The 17,893-nt window shown below is 39.5% G+C and overlaps 1 protein-coding gene across 1 annotated transcript in view; it reads right to left on the reverse strand.

Moving 5' to 3' along the window:
* Window positions 1–17,893, reverse strand: part of LOC308108866 (guanine nucleotide-binding protein G(i) subunit alpha-2-like) — a 54,859-nt gene that overhangs the window by 36,061 nt on the left and 905 nt on the right. The gene's annotated exons all lie outside the window — the stretch shown is intronic.

The following is a 17,893-nucleotide window of genomic DNA, read 5'->3' on the forward strand; positions in this document are numbered from 1 at the left end:
GCTGTGCCTTCTATTTACACATATACACACATTTTACTAGTGAGTGTCTGTTCCTTGTTCTCTTTCAAGTAACTCAACCACCACTGATTCATTCAGGTAACTATTGAGTACTTCTAGCGAACACCGACAGCACTGGATAATTTTATGGACCAAAAGCGCATGTGGAATCATCAAAATTGACCCTCAAAACATTTACAGCCATGCAAACATTGACAATGAAGACTTTACTAAATCGTAACAACTGTTGGTCTGCTTTGCCCTTCCCAGACCGCAAGAAACAAACTACCGGTACCTTGTGATTTCTCCTGAGCTACAACATGAAACCGAGCCAAGGAAAATGAGACGCACAGCTTGGAAAACATCAGAACTACAAATGTGCCTGAGCTAAGCTGGGCGAGAATTGGGACGTCACGCTGTTAACAAAACAGTTTTCCTGTAAAGATGGGAAAGCTGTATTTAGGGTTCCCTGGAGAGAGGGAGGCCCTCTTTAGAACACTCCATTGTCTCAAAGCCTCATTTCCCCACAGCCTTTAATCAAACTGGAGTGGAAAGGGCAGGGCATTGTTCACCACGGGTGCAGTCCCAACATTGAAATAACTGAATAAAGATGTACATTCAAAAACTGCGTGAATAAATGAAAAGATTCATCTTAAGTGGACAAAAAGCCTGGCAGGTCTCTTGCATCTCATGAGATTTCGTGTGTGCGGCCGCACATGGTTGCATGGGTTAATACGAGCCGTGTTTCGATGAGGCAAAAAGGAGAGCTTAAAAACAGGAAATCAACCTCCTGCAAATGGCGGTTGTTGTGGGCGGGTTTCATTCTACGGCCGTCTGCTGAGCAGAGCAGACTGGCAGGAAAATCAATGAGCACATACAAAGTGAATGATTTATCAATGCAAAGAGTGGTAAACGTCAAACAAACACTGAGAATGGAACTAGTAGTTTATCCCATTCAAACTTCCCAAAACCAGATCAAAACAAACGTGAAATGCTTTACAAATATACACTGTTTAAGGATAAATATGTGGTTTTCACAGGAAGTACACTTACAACGGCAGAGACCAGAATGGGGTGAAAGCCCTGTCAAGTTCATAAACTCATCTAAGTAATAGCTGCTCACTCCCTTCATCCTGACAAGCCGCAGTCATTGAACTCACCAACACATTGTCATCGCCACCGTTGTCTCCATACGCCTCACCCATCACCCTGTCATATTCATGCTCAGTTGAGTGATATCTAAATTTGGGACTTTCCGTCTTACTCATCTAATCTGTTCCACTTCAACAGTTTGTTCTTTTTTATTTTAAATAGAGGAACACTGCTTCAATCCAGGGAGACTGCCAAAAATACAGATTCAGGCCTCACTGGTCTCACCGAGTGTAGACTTGAGGAGAATCACAATATCCCCATCTCATGCAATAACGGTGAAATGGCTGACTGCTCTACAGACTCTTAACAACTTAGCAATAATCTCTAACAAAACAAAAGTAATGACGATGATATCTGCCAAAGGTTCTGGTCACCATCTTTCTCTGCCAGGTCAGATGTCCTCACAGGGTTGAGGGGACAAGACAAGGGAAGCAGTGTCACATCTATAGTGCGAATTCGTCGTGCACGGAAAGGTTTCAATTCAGTCAAACATAAGGCCCGTGGGCCAAAACCGTCCACTGATGGCTCCAACCCGGCCCCACAATCCACCAACCAAGGTGGATATATATAGGATTTATAAATTTTTTATTTTGATATTTCACTGTATTTTGCACCAAAATGTTTAATTGAAATTGACTTTATAGAGATTGTAGTAATTTTTCAGTAATAAATGTTTGATCTCGCAAAATTATAGACAGTTTCATCACGTACACTGTGTGCCACAACAAAGCAAAACTTTCAAGTGTAAATTTAAAGGTTATTATAGTCAAGCTGTATTTAGTATTTATTTTTTATATATTATATATTATATACATGTGTAAATATGTATATATTTTGTATACATCTTTATATTGGTTATATGTGTTTTTAAACACATATATTTCATCCATAACATATTTGGTGTTTGGTTCGTTCAATGTAAACTGGTCCTACAATTTATCACATGTCACAATGTAGTATTTAGTAGTCTACATTGAATTAGAACGCACAATTTAAGGTCTATTTTTTCCAAATCTTTCCAAGGGAGGCCCCCAGGACACCCCCTCTTTTTTTGCTCCATTTAATATTTATTTATTTAATATTTATTTAGAATAAAAATAGGAACAGACATTTGACTAAAGTAAAGGAAGTTCAAGTTTAACTTTAGTTGAAACTTTCCATTTTAAACACACTAATTCTTTAATTCGATTTTTAAAAACACCCCTATCAGATTGTTGTTACTATATGGCTGTCACTTGTTCACTCTGAATTTAGCACAATGAGTAGTCATCATAACAGTCATTGTAAATGTATACTGCTCAAACTGAGCATTCACAATCACAAGATCTCTGGAAAGTGAGGAATCTAATTTCTAGTTTGGTAACATCCTTTTCATTCACACAGGAGTGATGATTTCAAGTTTGAAGAAATTCATTCTATTTTTGACTGCACAAATACACAGTTGTCCAGCTCAAACGTTACACAAAACCACATACATATTGTTTCCAGTAAAGACATGAAAAGAAAAGCTGTCTTTTATTTGACAACCAGTCAAATTTACTTTTAAATATCAATCTGTTTCCGAGTCTCGGTTTGCGTGTGGCGTCAGTTCAACCTTTCAGATCTTGTGGAGCTCCTGCCATGTCTGCTCGTTTTGGGTTAAACAGAAATAGTTAGCAGTGACCCTGGCCCCACCCTCTCTCTGTTCTCCTACTCAGTATTCCTCGGCTAAAAGGAGCCTTAGTGTGGGAGCACACCAAACTGAGGCCCCACAGAAAACCACATAATTACAAATCACAATAAAGCCCTCAGTGCGGTGTTCCTGCCAGAAGCTCAGCTGCACCGTGCTCTGCTCCAACTCCAGGCCTACGCGCCCCCCCCCTTCTTTCGGCACTTTCTTTCAGTCTGCTAAACCATGCCTCCCTTCCCTCTCCCTAACCCCCTCTCACTCTGTTGTCTCTGCTGTAAGTCTGACGGTGCCTTCACACATACAGATACAAAATAGTTGGCAGTATTTGGCCTCTCATTAATTTGTAGGATTGAGGGTATGTCGAGTAAGACACGTAATTTAGAGTCTCCTCTTACGATCTCTTTTCTTACATATCCAGTGTAACACGGAAATGTGTTAGTATGGAGCAATTTATACAGTGGTATGGACATTTTACATCGAATTCCACGCTATATAATCGGATTGTATAGTCACAGCATTTCAGGCTCAATCTGTGCCCAGGCTGTGTTGGAAGTTATTTGCATAAAGCCATTACATGGTAGCTGTCCCAGCATTTTGATCTCATGTGTGGAAGGCCAGTATTTCTCCTTACCACTTCTGTTTAACCATCGCAGAAAAACTAACTCATCACAACTTGTCACTAGAAAAAAAAAAAAAACAAAGACAGAAAGAAAAGGAAACAGAATGGAAAACTGATTATTTATGGTTGATTGTCAACTGTAACTAACTTGGTTTAGAGCGCTGAAAAGAGCAAGCTCAGTAAGGCTTCCTAACCAGTGATTGAATCATTTATTAACAATTGCACTTTTCCAAATGTTAAATCTACATATAAAGCAGAGCTCCGCTTTTTGCTGGAGAGACAATTTGCATAAATTACTTTACGACTGTTTGAGTATCATTCAGAAATAAATAGACACGGCCCTCTATCAAAAATATAGTGAGTGGTGAGATCAATGGACAATACTCATCCAACTAATCAAGCTTAAGTTTACTTTGTGGGCGAGCTGTACTTGCAAACACAATAAAGTGGTTTCATTAGCCGAGAATTACTGCCACAGGAAGAATGGCCTAATACAGGGCTAATACAGCGCTAAATCACCAGCTTTGAGAAAACAAGACTAAGCCAATCCTTCAGACATTTTCACACACGAAGGGAAAAGGAGTTAAAATTCAGTTAAAAGGTGATTCATAGTTCAATTGTTGCCTCTGAGCATCAGCAGTGTTTCAACGTGAGAGTCATCTTAGACAAAAAAAATGTGTTCATAAATTACAAGCCTGTTTATGTTCAATAAGGGCAAGGGCAAATCAATTAATGTTCAAAATAACAAAATATTAATATTCAGCTTTCACACCTTGGTGCAAAGAGACGTGTGTAACAGACATGAACTGAACCTGGAAAAGACTGGTTCACATGAGTTCAGTTTGGCTACTCAAGAACCTAGAACCTTATATAGACACACCAGCAATGGGGAAAACAATTTTTTTTTTTTTTAACTTAATGACTGTTCGCAACATCTTGTTTTATGTTATTTTGTCTTCTATACTTTTAAAATTATATTCTGTCATATTAATGTTTCTTTAATTAAAATGAATACCAGTTTTAAACTGCACTTAGTCATTTTTCAGCAATATTGTTTGTAAAAAAAGAAAGAAAAAAAAAAGACGAACAGTGGTCTTTTAAAAGCCAAGTTTTGAACTAAACCATGAGTCCCAAAAAAAAATAAAAAATCCAAGCTGAACCAAACTGTGGGTTCAGAGAATGACTCCTGAAACAACACAGATACAGACAACATAAACACAAAGGCAGGTCAAGTACTTGTTCTGTCATAACAATAGGACTCATAGTTCCATTAATTTACCGTTGGGCAGTTTTAACTATAGCACTGTAATGCTACTTCATGAGCTTTCTATGAGCAATGCAATATTTTTTAATTGCACATACAAATGCAAGGTTGTTTAATTTAGCATTTAAAGAATGAATTTCCAAAGGATGAGAAGAAAGTAAATGTCCAGATCAAAACATATATTACAAGTAAATTGGAAATATCAGGTATTTGCTTTGCTATACAAATCACTGAACTCAGGCGTTCCAATCACTCCCACAGCCACAGGTGTATAAAATCAAGCACCTCGGCATGCAGACTATGTCTATAAACACATGAAGGAATGGGTCGCTCTCAAGTGCTCAGTGAATTCTAGCATGGTACCCTGATAAGATGCCACTCATAGTAGTACTGTAACAAAGTGGAAGAGATTTGGAACAAAAGCAACTGAGGCACTAAGTGGTGGGCCATGTAAATTCATAGAGCGGGGGTCTTTGGATGCCGGCGCACACAGTGCACGGAGGTCGCCAACTTTCTGCAGTCAATAGCTACAGACCTCCAAACTTCATGTGACCTTCAGATTAGCTCAAAAGCATCGCGTTAAGAGCTCCATGGAGGGTTTCCAAGCCGCACATCAAGTGCAATGCAAAATGTTGGATGCAGTGGTGTAAAGCGCACCACCACGTGTTTTCTTGAGTGACCAATCATGCTCCTCCAGTTGGGTTTGGCAATTCTTGGTGTGGACTTGTTTTTCGGGAGTTGGGCTCGGCCTCTCAGTTCCAGGTAAAGGAACTCGGGAAGCTTCTCCATACCAGGATATTTTGGAAAATGTCACGCTCCCAACTTTGTGGAACGAGTTTTGAGATGGCCGCTTCGTGTTCCAACATGTTCCAACTGCACACCAGTGCACGAAGCAAAGTCCATAAAAGACATGGATGAGAAGGTTTGGTGTTTAAGAACTTGACTGGCCCTCACAAAGCCCTGACCAACCCGACAGAACACCTTTGGGATGAATCTGTGACTGAGAACAAGGACAGTTGTAATTCAAAAGCACAGAGAAAAAAAAAAAAAAACGTGCATCCGGTTATATCTTTTGGGGTTATCTCAAAAGGTTTTGTCTGTCATTGTTGGTATTTATATTGTAGCTGTGAAATGTAGGTCATGAATGGAAGAGTGGCTTCCCCAAACATCTCATTAAATATTTATTATTGTGCTCCCGTCCAACGCTGCTTGTAGCTTTATTTATTTTATCGCTTCAATAAAGCACAATCGCAATGTATGTATGCACCGACACAAGCATCACTTCAACCTCAACGATAACACCCGACTATGGGAAGATATTCTTAATAATGTGGATGAGACCATCAAATGCCGCACTTATTAGTTTTCCTAACCTCCGGCTCAGGGGAGTTTGACAAAATGGGCAGGCAACACACTACAGATCCTTAAGCCACTGGCCCAGTTTTTACAGTTCGAGTTTTTCTAAATGGAAATATCTAAATAAAGTAATTTACAGAGTGGGCATTACAATAAGATTTCTTAGGAAATGTTGGAGCGAGAGCACTTTTTCCATGAGCAATGTACAGTCCAAATCAGAATACATGTGTTTAGAACAAAATTCCTTACATCCAGTACAAAATGACTTTCTGCATGAAGGTATGTAAAAACAGAGAAAAGTACAGTTCTAGTTGGCACATTAGGAAAGCCTTTAACATCACTGGTGAACTTATTTAATGGAAACTAGCCCTTTTTTGAAGGAAACCCATAAACTAATTCCCCTGGGAATTTCCCCACAGTTAAAATCTCTTTACCTCCAAGTCACTGCAATGGTCGTGTGTTTGTTTATTGCTGAACATTAGACAACTATTGAGACATGTACTTGACCTCAAAGTGTATCTATTTTTAATTTGTGTTCAACCAGGAGTTTTATTTACCTATTTTGTTCAGAATAACCCCAAGAATTTAACAGTGCACACTAATACGACCACAATAAAAAAAAAAGCATGCTACAGCTCTTACTATCAAAGGAGTTACTTCAAACACAAACACATGCACACCCAGCAGTAACGTGAAAGCAGACCCTGGGTTTCCAGCAGGTTTGATTAGAAGCCTCCTGGAGGCCATTATCCCTGCCAGCGAGAGAGCGAGAGAGCGAGAGAACGAGAGAGAGAGAGAGTGAGAGAGCGAGAGAGCGAGAGAGCGAGAGAGAGCCTCGGAAAGGCGGTGGCTGAGTCAGCTCAAACTCCTTGTTTTCTTAAACATGGAAACTCGGGCAATATTTCCAATTCCTGCTCGCCTCTTTGAAGAGCCTCTCTGTCTCCTTCACGTCAGCCCAGATTAACCATTAACTACCAGATGTGCATCCATGTTAAGGCAGCTTGCAGAGTCAATGACATGTCATGGTCAAGAGAAATGTTGACAACCACTTCATGCAAACAAATATACCAGTTTTAAGTGGAGTTGATTGAAACTGACTGTTGTGAGCACAAGTGCAGGTTGTAAATGACTTCATGAAGAAACGACTTCAACGCCATTGAATTCAATCTCAAACGTGTACAATAGAGGCAATCTAAATCTTGGAAATGTTGATGGCTTATTCTACTATTGTAATCATGCAGATTGTTTAAAAAAAAAAAAACCTAATTGTCTGCTTTTAATAAACACACCAGCAACTTCTATTTATGTAATGTCTGGAAATGTAGACTCGAAGTGAGAAAAAGCTGTAGCACGCTCAGACATATAGTAATAAATCAGCATTTCATCACACAGATACAATGGGTCAAAACTAAGACGTAAAAGGCCATATACTTCAGGAGTGATCCATTTCTATTGTTTTTAAATTGTACCTAGTAATCACATTTCTCTCACTGGAAGGTCTTTTGAACTGATATTACCTATTAAGTCGTGGTTGATGTATTGCAATTGGGGGGGGGTGGGGGGGGGGGGGGGGGTGGGGGGGGGGGGGGGGGGGTGGGATATCACACTGCTTCCCACAGGCTAAACTACACACAAGTCCCCCATCAGCACACAAAAATTGGTATTACAACAAAGCTTGTGTTGCCAAGGATTTCTCTTTTGAAGTCAGAAAGTCGAGTATGGGGTCTCAGACATTTTGCGACTGTGACCTGTTGCTTCATTGGGTATTTATATGGGATAGAAAACAACACAGCACATCAAAGTACAAATTTAGTTAATTGCTTTTTCACATTCTTTGCAAAAAACCTATTTTTAGCTTCGGGCATGAGTACAAAGAAACCACATTCTATATGAAAGAGATACATAAAGTGATAGCAGTTCTTAAGTAACAACTAACTCAGTTTCTGTGTACCAAACAATGGGTGTGTTCACATACTTTATTGTCTCTTACATTCAGTGTTAAACACACAAAGTAGCATTTGCCATTGTCTGAGCAGTACAAGACACTGCTGAAGATATAAAAACATTTATTAGAATTAGAATTGTTTGAGTGCTTTTCACTGCAGCACTGTCTTTTGTTTAAATCTAGCGGTGCCAATGTTCTGCAGATCAGAACCAGGCGACAGACACAGGATGGGTGGGCTGGTTTCCTCTACCAGTCGAACAAAAGACTCACATCTACTTCTCTTTAACATGCAGACTGTTAAAGAGGAAGTGGCAGATGGGGGGGGGGGCTGAAACAGGAAATGACATCAACAGCATCTGCAACAGTCAGGAAAGCATGATCAAAAATGGTAAAAGAGGCGAGGTGAGACAGAGGCATGTTAAGATGTCGGCAAGAGGGGAGAACTGTAGAGGGGTATTAGTTCAAGTATGTGCAGCTTTCAAACAAAACTAAATGTCCAGTTTATAGCTGAGAAGACGTCCATGTTCAAGAGAATAAGGAACAACTAGAGAATAAAATGACTCCACTTGCTGCCTTATGTCTGCTGTTTTATGTTTCAGCTCTGAAATCACTTAAACCCACAGTTTACTGATTAGTTTGAGAAGGTGAACATCATTTTTTAATGTACCAAGTAATTTATCAAGAAAAATGTATATTGTTTAAAGACTGGGTCTAAATATCTTTAATCCTACCACTTCCCCAATTTTCAATAATCACATTTCATGATAATCTTGATAATTACTTAGTGATATAATTATTGTAAGTAAGTAAATAATAATGTCTCATCTCTTCATTTATTTGCTGATTATTTTACATTTGTACATGATGACTTTGGTACATAGTTTCATTGTTAATAATTAACAAATGTTTTCTAATCAAATCAAATGGTGTTTATGGGAATTCCAGTTCGGGTCAGCAGGATTCTCGATCAGGCCAGATTCCAATCCGGGCCTCAACATATATATAGATATACAATAGACAATAGAGTTCAATTTCAAGTTAACAAGTTAAACTGAAAACACTTTCTGTTGAGCCAAAGAAATGATCTGAAATTCAAATGAATCTCATTTTGACAAGTTGTCAAATTTGGTAGAGCAGAAGAAATACCACTTTAATAAATTGACCTTTCAGTTACTGATTTGACAGTGCAGCCGTCACAACATTATCATCTCAAGCCCCACTGGGGTAGAAACATACCTTCACCCTGTGTGACATCTAAACTATACCCGCCATCTGTCATTCTCACACGGGTTCCTGCTGCTTTAGTTACATTAGCCAGCTCACAAGATGCACTACTATACTCTCCTGAGGTGGACCAACAAAGACCCGGCAGCAGCTGCTGAGAGCCTGAAGAGTGAAAGATCAAGTGAAGTCATGAGTAGAACAATCAGCAGATAATGGAAAACGTTACACGTGGGAGGTACAACAAAATAGCACACTGAGGAAAAAATAAATTAAAAAAAAGAGATTCAACTTGCAACCCCTGATGGAGTGACAACTCCCCTTTCACCTGCTGTCTGGTTCCTGAAAACATAACTATATCACCGTTTCACATCAGAGACAGGCACACTGTCAGTGGGTACAAAACACAGAGAAACAGGCCTATTGTTCATGACATTTTTGCAAGATTAAATCTCTGATGTAGCTCGTCTTCTCGTCAGCCAGAAATTGTTTTCCTTTTAGGTTTCCCCTTTTCTTCTGCCAATTTACCCCTCACTCTGGAAAACAACTATATAAAAGAAAAGAGGAGGGAACTGAGGGGATTAAAGTGTCCATGCAAAAGTTGTGGTTGAAGGAAGATGCCGTGCAGATTATCAGCAATGCAACAATTAGTCGATGTTGTTGACAAAAGCCCAAACTGAAAATAGTGGCCAACGACTTTGATGGTCAACGAGTCACATCTTGCATCGATCCGACCGTTGCAGTAAGTGGCACGCCTGCAGTACCGCTCCAGTAAGCAATATGGCGGTGGCTGGTGCAGCAGAAATGGGAATTAAAACAATGTGGCAATAAAAGGGTTTGTTGTAAGATTTGTAAAGCAGATCTTGTGTATCACAGGAGCATTTTGAGGATTGATGTAGCAGTCTCAGACTCTAAATGGGTTTAACTTGTAAGTGAACGATAACATTGAATATTCAACTTTCATATACAAAGAAATCTTTCAGAGTATTGTTCCGTCTCCAGAGAATCACCACTTTCCAGAGTAAACGACCCTTTGTGTAAAAAAAAAAGAGAAACCTTTCAAAAAAAGCCTTTTTCCAACATTATCAAAGCTGGCAAGACCTTCTCCATTCATTGCTGGAACTTCGACGCTGACAGGGCGAGCCTGACTTCAGACGTTGAGATGCAGATCTACCTAAGTGGATAAACTGTGACCGGCATGACCTTGTGCTGCAGCACCATATTTTCATTGTTGAGAACAAAAAGCATTTTTCTTTCATTACTGTTACACTGATGATAATATTCCTGGCCTTGGTTTACAGAAAATACATGTACATTAGTTATATGTATTTACATTTGCATTTTACGATTAAGAGTCCAACTGGTGTTTGAAAAATAAAAGTGGAAAGTTTGAACTTTCTGTCAAGACCGGAAACCGTTCATCCCTGGGTGAAATGTTATGTAATGTTATACATTTGTTGTTATACAATATATACTTCACGTGCTCTTATTTACTATTTTCATGTTGGCCTTCTCCGTGAACAGCAGCACAACATCTTTTATTGTGTAGGGAAACATATTTCTGATGTACAAATGACAATAAAGTTCAAACTCACTATTTTGTGAATAAAGAATTGATATTCTTGACTATTATTAATTTCATCGGAACAATATAATGGAAAATCGTCATGCTGCTGGCTAAATAATAGCCAATCAGTAATAATGAGCGTATTAACCAATTAGTCATTAGAACTCTTAGAGCTGGCTATAGTGAACCATGGACTCTCTCTTTGCTTTTTCATGTGTTTTCTTGCAACAAAATCGTCCCATATTAAGCTGTTTTTCTCATATGGTTTCACTCCACCTCACCACCATCTACACTCTATACTTCTCTTCTCTATCCTCCTTTATTTTCCAAGACAGTAAGAATACCAAAGAGCCCAGTCTCAACTGAAAATAGGAGATATTTTTTTTTCTCTTTGTGGTTAACACTTTGACATTTGGCTGTTTAAGAGTACTTTAACTGTTCCAACATATATAGGCTCAAAGCCAAGAGTGCAGGCAGGTCCCCAGGGGAACCCAGGAGCACCAGACCTTCCAGTGCAGAAAAATGACAGGATAACCTGATGAGGATAGAGGGGAATTGAAGTGAGCTCATTTCCTATAATGGAAAAAAAAAAGGAAATGGATGGGGGGGGGGGGGGGGGGTAATAATGGCTTGCTCTACGTCTGCTTCGTGACATGATCGGACAAAGAAAGTCCCGAGCCCTGGCTACCATTTGCCCAAAGGCTCTTGAAAATGTAAGCAACATAAAGAAAGGAACTTTGGCACTTCAAGTGATGCTATGAGGGGTAATGACCTAAATAGGTTTTGTTTTGTTTTTCCAGGTCTATGACAAGATAAGCAGCGTCACAAAGAACACATTTGATTTTATTCAATTATATCCATCAGACTCCGCCCGAAATTTGACAGAATTTGGTGAAAATATACTGTGGTTCAGAAATTATTTCAACATATCTAACCTAATGTCCAAGACACACAATTGCTTATAGAAACAGTCAGAATGAAACTTAAATACAAAATATTAAAAAATATATATTTGGGGATTTTCAGTATATAATAATAATCGAAAGTCTATATGGGCTGACTTGTATACGAAAGTTACAGGGTATCAACCAACATGAGAGGATTACTAATCTGGATTTCACTGATGATGCTGTGATCTCCACACAATCTTTACACAAAATTAACAATTCAGGCTTTTAGTGATGTACTTGACACTGCTGAGGACTTTCTCCCTGTTGTAGGCAAGAAGGGTAAAGTCGAGGAGAAGGTCACTTGTCTCAACACACAGCTCACCACTCGGGAGGAAGTCTGTTTTCCTTGGTGGTATCGATAGCCCTGCTTTACTCGTGTCAGAAACCTTAACCGATAGCAAGGACCACCTTCTTGATCCAAAAGCATCGGCTTTTTGTCTACAGCCATAAAAGCCTTTCCATACTGAGCCAACTGGTCTGAATGTATGTAAATAAATGCCAATGTAGCATTTCAACAACCATTTTTGCTGTACCTTCAGAACCCTTTGGAGGAATGATAAATGGCCAAAATGCTCTTCCTGGTATCAGGGACCCAGCTGGAAAGAATAAAAGGGTGAGCACAACAAAGTGCTTCAAGGGCACATGCTCTCAAACCTGATCCTTCCAAATACATATTCTCAACTACAATTAAACAATTTCACCTCCAAGGCGATAACAAACAGCTGTTGATTTTGAAGTTCACACCTTCCATATTTCGTCATGCTTTTAGCCCAGCTTAGATTTATCTCAGAGGGGTGAGTGATATGGTCCTAAAATAATAGCACAATATTTCATATGCACTCTTGCAATGATAGATCTTTTTAGAACACAGCATATTTTATAAACTGTCTAAAACTAACCACAATTGGATCAACTCTGGCAAGAATTACTTTTATTAACACTTCAAAATTTAAACATAAGAGACATGCAATTGTCCATCACTGTAGTAGGTTGGCTGGTGAAGTTCAAACAGATATGAGATGAATTTGTCAACATCTGAAAGGGGAAATTATTACCTTGGCTACTTGCTTTTAAAATATTTTAATTTATTTCATCTAATGTGAACAATCAATCAAAAAATTAAATAAAAGCCCAGTGGCTAAACCTATTGTGTATTATTTATCTTAGTACGTACGCCTTTTCTGACACAAACTGTTGCATTATGCAGATCGGTGCAAGGCTGTTGATCTACTTCGCCTTTCGAGAAAATTTATCGTCCCTAAAGTGCGTGTGTAGAAAAAAATATATCTACTTGTAATCTGGTGGCATATTACCACATTTGTAATGGTGTCAAAAAACTCAAGTCAACCCCGAAAGACATGCACACCCTCACATATTCAGCTGATGAACAAAAAAGTTTGCGTGCCGCCTTGATCACTGCACTAAATCTCTGACCTCGAACTGCAGTGTTTTTATGGAGCAGCTGGAACAGTATACAAATCAAGCAAAGATATGAGATATTTATTGAGTCAGTGGTGGAGGATCATCTGAGCTATCAGTATTTCCAGAGCGGAGAGGAGAGTGTAGCCTTGTCCCAGTGGAGCTGTAGCGAGACACACAGTCTGTAGGAGAGGGCTTTATCTTCAGAGCTCTCCCTGTAATTGCAGGATATTCAGCCTCTTCACACACACATTCATAGATCTGCCATCCAGTGCGTCACACAGCTAATTGGGCGGCACTGTGGTACAGACAGTTGAGTAAACAAGGTCAAGTCACCTAAACATAAAGTGGGAGCACATTTCATGAGTCAAAGAATGGACCCATTTTGCCGATATTTCTATTGCAATACCGGAGACAAGCAGCCCGGGGATGGGTGACATATTGTTTTTGCGGAGCTGGAAAAGTGTGCTCTGTTGTTAGAGAACGGTTCTAAAGAACTGTTTATTTCTGGGGGAACAGGTCGGGCTGACTTGTTTTCTCCAGAGAAACCCAGGTCTTCATAATGAGCCGACAGTAATTACACCTGACACCCACTAAAGCTCTGCCACTGACTTTAATAAGAGGGAGGCAGTCAGTGTGTCTGTGCAGTGATGACCACATAGGCTGACCAATGCAGAACGTGTCACCTTATGCAGTCATCAAACACGACTGCAGTAAATGGGGGACTGTATTGAAGGCTAAAGTCTGAGATGTATTATACAGCTGAATCTCAATAAATTTAGCCCGTGACAGATTTGCTGCTATTGAGACCCAGTTATATGCAAACGATTGTATTTCCTCCTGGTGGACTAAAAATTGTGGATAATGACTGAGCATAAATACTCCCTGAATAGTGTAAATTTTAAAGTGGTGTAATAGTAATGTGGTTTGAAAAGGAGCAAAAAAGGAGAAAGAGCTGGGGAAAAAAAAACCTCTCTCTCTTCTCATAATGGCTTCAGCTCAGGTTTCCCAGGTTAGTTCTGCCGAGATTGATGGCGCTTCCAAATGGTAGCCACATACCTTGATCAATACCATGTCTGCAGCAAATGTTGAGTAAGGGATCTAATCAACACATTAAAGGGAAATGAAAGCAACTGTTTGAACCTCACAAGGACAAGCTGCCTTTAAAGTAGTGTGACAGTGGACAGAGTACAATCCTCATGTCACAGGTTCTGGAGTATCTCTCTTTGATTTAATAAAACACACATCAAAAGATTTGTGTTGAATATTTACCTTCACACATTCATTTTCAAATTAGATTAATAACCTCCCCATAAAACAATATTTCAATTACGTTCATATCTGTGGTATATTTAATTGCTTTTAGCAACCGTCCCCATGAACACCACAGACATCACATGGACAAGAGGAACAGAAAACAACTGGTTTCATTCATGTGCATTTTTTTTTTTTTTTTGTGTGTGTCTATCAAAACTCAGTCTGATTCATAACAATGAGCAGTCTGTAGTGAAAAAAAAACAAAACTATCTGCAATTTTTCTCCACATCATCTTTCCACACTGGAATATATTGTTGGCCTGAAATTATTAATGTCACATTTCTAATCCTGTGGCATGGTGATATAATGTGTCTGCCTTCATTTCAAGTTTCCCACTTGACACTTTGATTTTGAATAAAACAAGCTGCAGGCTGAACCATATGCCAGCCTTACATTGTTGCATGTGGCAGCCTTTACTGCTGTGACCACGGGGAGCTGTTTGAAGGAATCCGGGCCAATCCAGAGCTGCAGGAGCAACCAAGTCATAAACTGTGACTGCGACGTGTTGTGCAATGCACGCCCCACACTGTATATCATGTCACAAAACAACATGCCTCCTATTCCCAATGGAAATAAAATATAGTTCTGCCACAGAAGTTGTTTTAATGCTCAAAATAGAGCAGATTGTTTCCCTTCCAGGAACATGATCAGCATTTTCAGACACAGCTCGATAAAACTTTATGTTTAATCATTTATCACTTCTGCCCTGTCAAGCTGACACCCAAGGGTGGGAAGGGGGGCGGGGGGAGGGGGGGTGTATAAAGAGCACACTTCTTTATTCATGCACACATATTAAAGATATTTTTAGTCCATGTTTATATATGCAAGTCGACTGTGCCCACAGGCGGCATGCATGGATTCAGTATGTCAATGCATTACATAAATGTTCTGTCGATTTAGCCTCTGAGGTAAAATGCTCATGAGTAATTGAAACTATGATGACTGAAGTGTGTGCTTATGTATTAACGGTCAGTTCAGTGAATCATGGAGAGATCCGTTCAATCACATTGTTGTTGTTGCCGTAGTTTGTGAAGCGCCAGCCATGGGGGGTTGTTTCATTTTACCCAGCTTTTTGCGAAAAATGTTCAGGATGCCAAACAACAGAGTAAATTACCTGAAGTGAGCAGCAACAATGTTTTAAGAGGATGGAGAGGAGATTAAATGTCAATCAAAGAGCAGAATCAGCAGGGAGGCCTATGAATGAGCAATTCCTGTTAATGAATGCTTAAGCCCCAACGGCATGAAGTCCTTTCAGCTACATTAACTAATGACTTTCTCTGGGAACAACTAACAAGACAAAACAATCTGATGCTCCCTTCTTTTTAGTGAGACTTAATTAGTGCAAGCAGTTACCATGGGGATTCTTGATTGTATTGTACTTGTTTACAGAAGGTAACTGGCCAAAATAAGTAAGATACTGTTTGGGTTTTTTTGTGGTTACACTTCCTTGGATTAAATTGAAATTAGCCTTGAAGAGAGGGTCTTCATCTCTGTCACTGCTACGAGTAGAAGCAAGCTTGAATCCAAAACCCACAGCGCATCCCCGAGTCTGTGGAGCTTGCTTGATTCAAGGTTTATTAGACAGCTTAACTGTGCACGCAATGAAGAGAGTGGCAAGATTTTTCTCAGATGTTCTGACAGCTACTATGGTGGCAGAAAGCTAAAAAGGATCCCTAAAGGTGCGATGTGACACCTCTGAAAGGATGTCACACTTCTATCACACGTGCGATGGAGAGCTAATTATTTCAGCTGAGGCTGCAGGCTACGACAATACAGCCTCTTGACAATGGTTCACATCCCAATTCTCCAATTAGGTGAAATATTAATCGCTTTGAAGACTGAAGAAGTTAAAGTAGTCACCAGACAAAAGCAGAAAATGGATTCATGAAAAGATCTTCTGTACAACAGCTTTCATCCCAAACGCAAAGTTTACTTTTTAAGTAAAACAAAATTAAATACGTTCCAGTTGCAGACTTCAAATGCTGTGACATGTATTCCAAAAAGTGTAAAAAAAATAAATAACTTCTATGACGTGGTCTTTACGCACAAACCCTGGGCTCAGATTCAGACCTCTTCTGTAATTCCTCGCAGCACACTGCACCGGATGGTAATTACTGATATGAAACCTGCTGTATAGAGCAGGGTATGTAATTAGCCTCATAACCAGGGGCATAACTTAACAACCAGGCGTCTCTTAAAAGACCCTGGAGGGAAAAACAGTTTCCCCGTCAGTTGTGGCACATTTTTCTACGGCCTGTCAAAAGAAGAGAATGACAAGTTGATTTAGTTATTCTGTCATCCACAACCTGCTACAAAAAAAAACACTAATTACTGGCTACATAAGGTAAATAAATGATATAAGACTATATATGGCTGTTGTATAAACATGAGACAAATATGTTCTATTGATTGGGCATTCAAGATGTTCACCGAGATTACAGTTTGGGATTCATTTTCAATACAATTCTGCTCACTTAAGAAAATTAATAACGGTTCCAAATATGACTATACCTAGAGCAAGGTGTTTTCAATAAAATCACTTGTCACTTATAATACCAGCTTTCAAACAAAACACGGTACTGTTGGTTCAGAAAATTACAGAGTCCATAAAGCCAATAATATTGGGATTCTAATCCAGTGAACATGAGACAAGACATAGCTATGAAGAACTGCTACACGATTTCCTTCTGCATCTCACAGAGAAGGGTTCTAAATAAAACACAATGAAAGCCTGCATGAGAAAAATGGTGCACAACCAGAGAGAATGAATAAAACACATATGAAGGAAACCCAAACAGCAACATGTATGTATGCCAGAGGGTAGCAAAGTGTCCTGTGGTGGGATTAGGCACTCAAGTATAGACAGAAGGCTAAAAAAGCCAAATACACATTTCAAAGCCTGGGAAAAAGTCATTCTCTCAATCACTTGGTGTGTGTGTGCCTTTGTCCCCTCCTCTATCCAAACACCAGCCCACTCATTATCAACCGGACCCTGCCATGTCTGACCCTGGAGTCCAGTCCATGCTGAGAAGGAAACCAGTCCAAGCTCAATCCAGCCCCTATCTGACTGTCCCACCAATTATCTCACAATAATGCTCACACTCAGCAGCACGTTGTGAAACTGGCTTCAATACTTTCCACACATCTCTGCTAAAGGCCATGTGCATCATAGTGCCGTTTCTATTCCAAACTTTCCCAAGCACTCTCCAGAAGGAAAAAAAACAAACAAACCAAAAACTTTTGTTTGTGTCAAAGATCTTTTTAAAGACTGAACATATGAACTTTCAAAAGTGTCAGATGAAGGGTGAAAGACAGCTGCTGGACTCACTGATGTGCTGCCACGTTTGTCTGAATAAGAAGCTTCACTGGAGATAGAAATCCTCCTAGTAGCTCTGGTCTGGGAGCTTTTACTTGGTT

This window comes from Lipophrys pholis (assembly GCF_963383615.2).
Source record: "Lipophrys pholis genome assembly, chromosome: 4".
NCBI lineage: Eukaryota > Metazoa > Chordata > Actinopteri > Blenniiformes > Blenniidae > Lipophrys > Lipophrys pholis.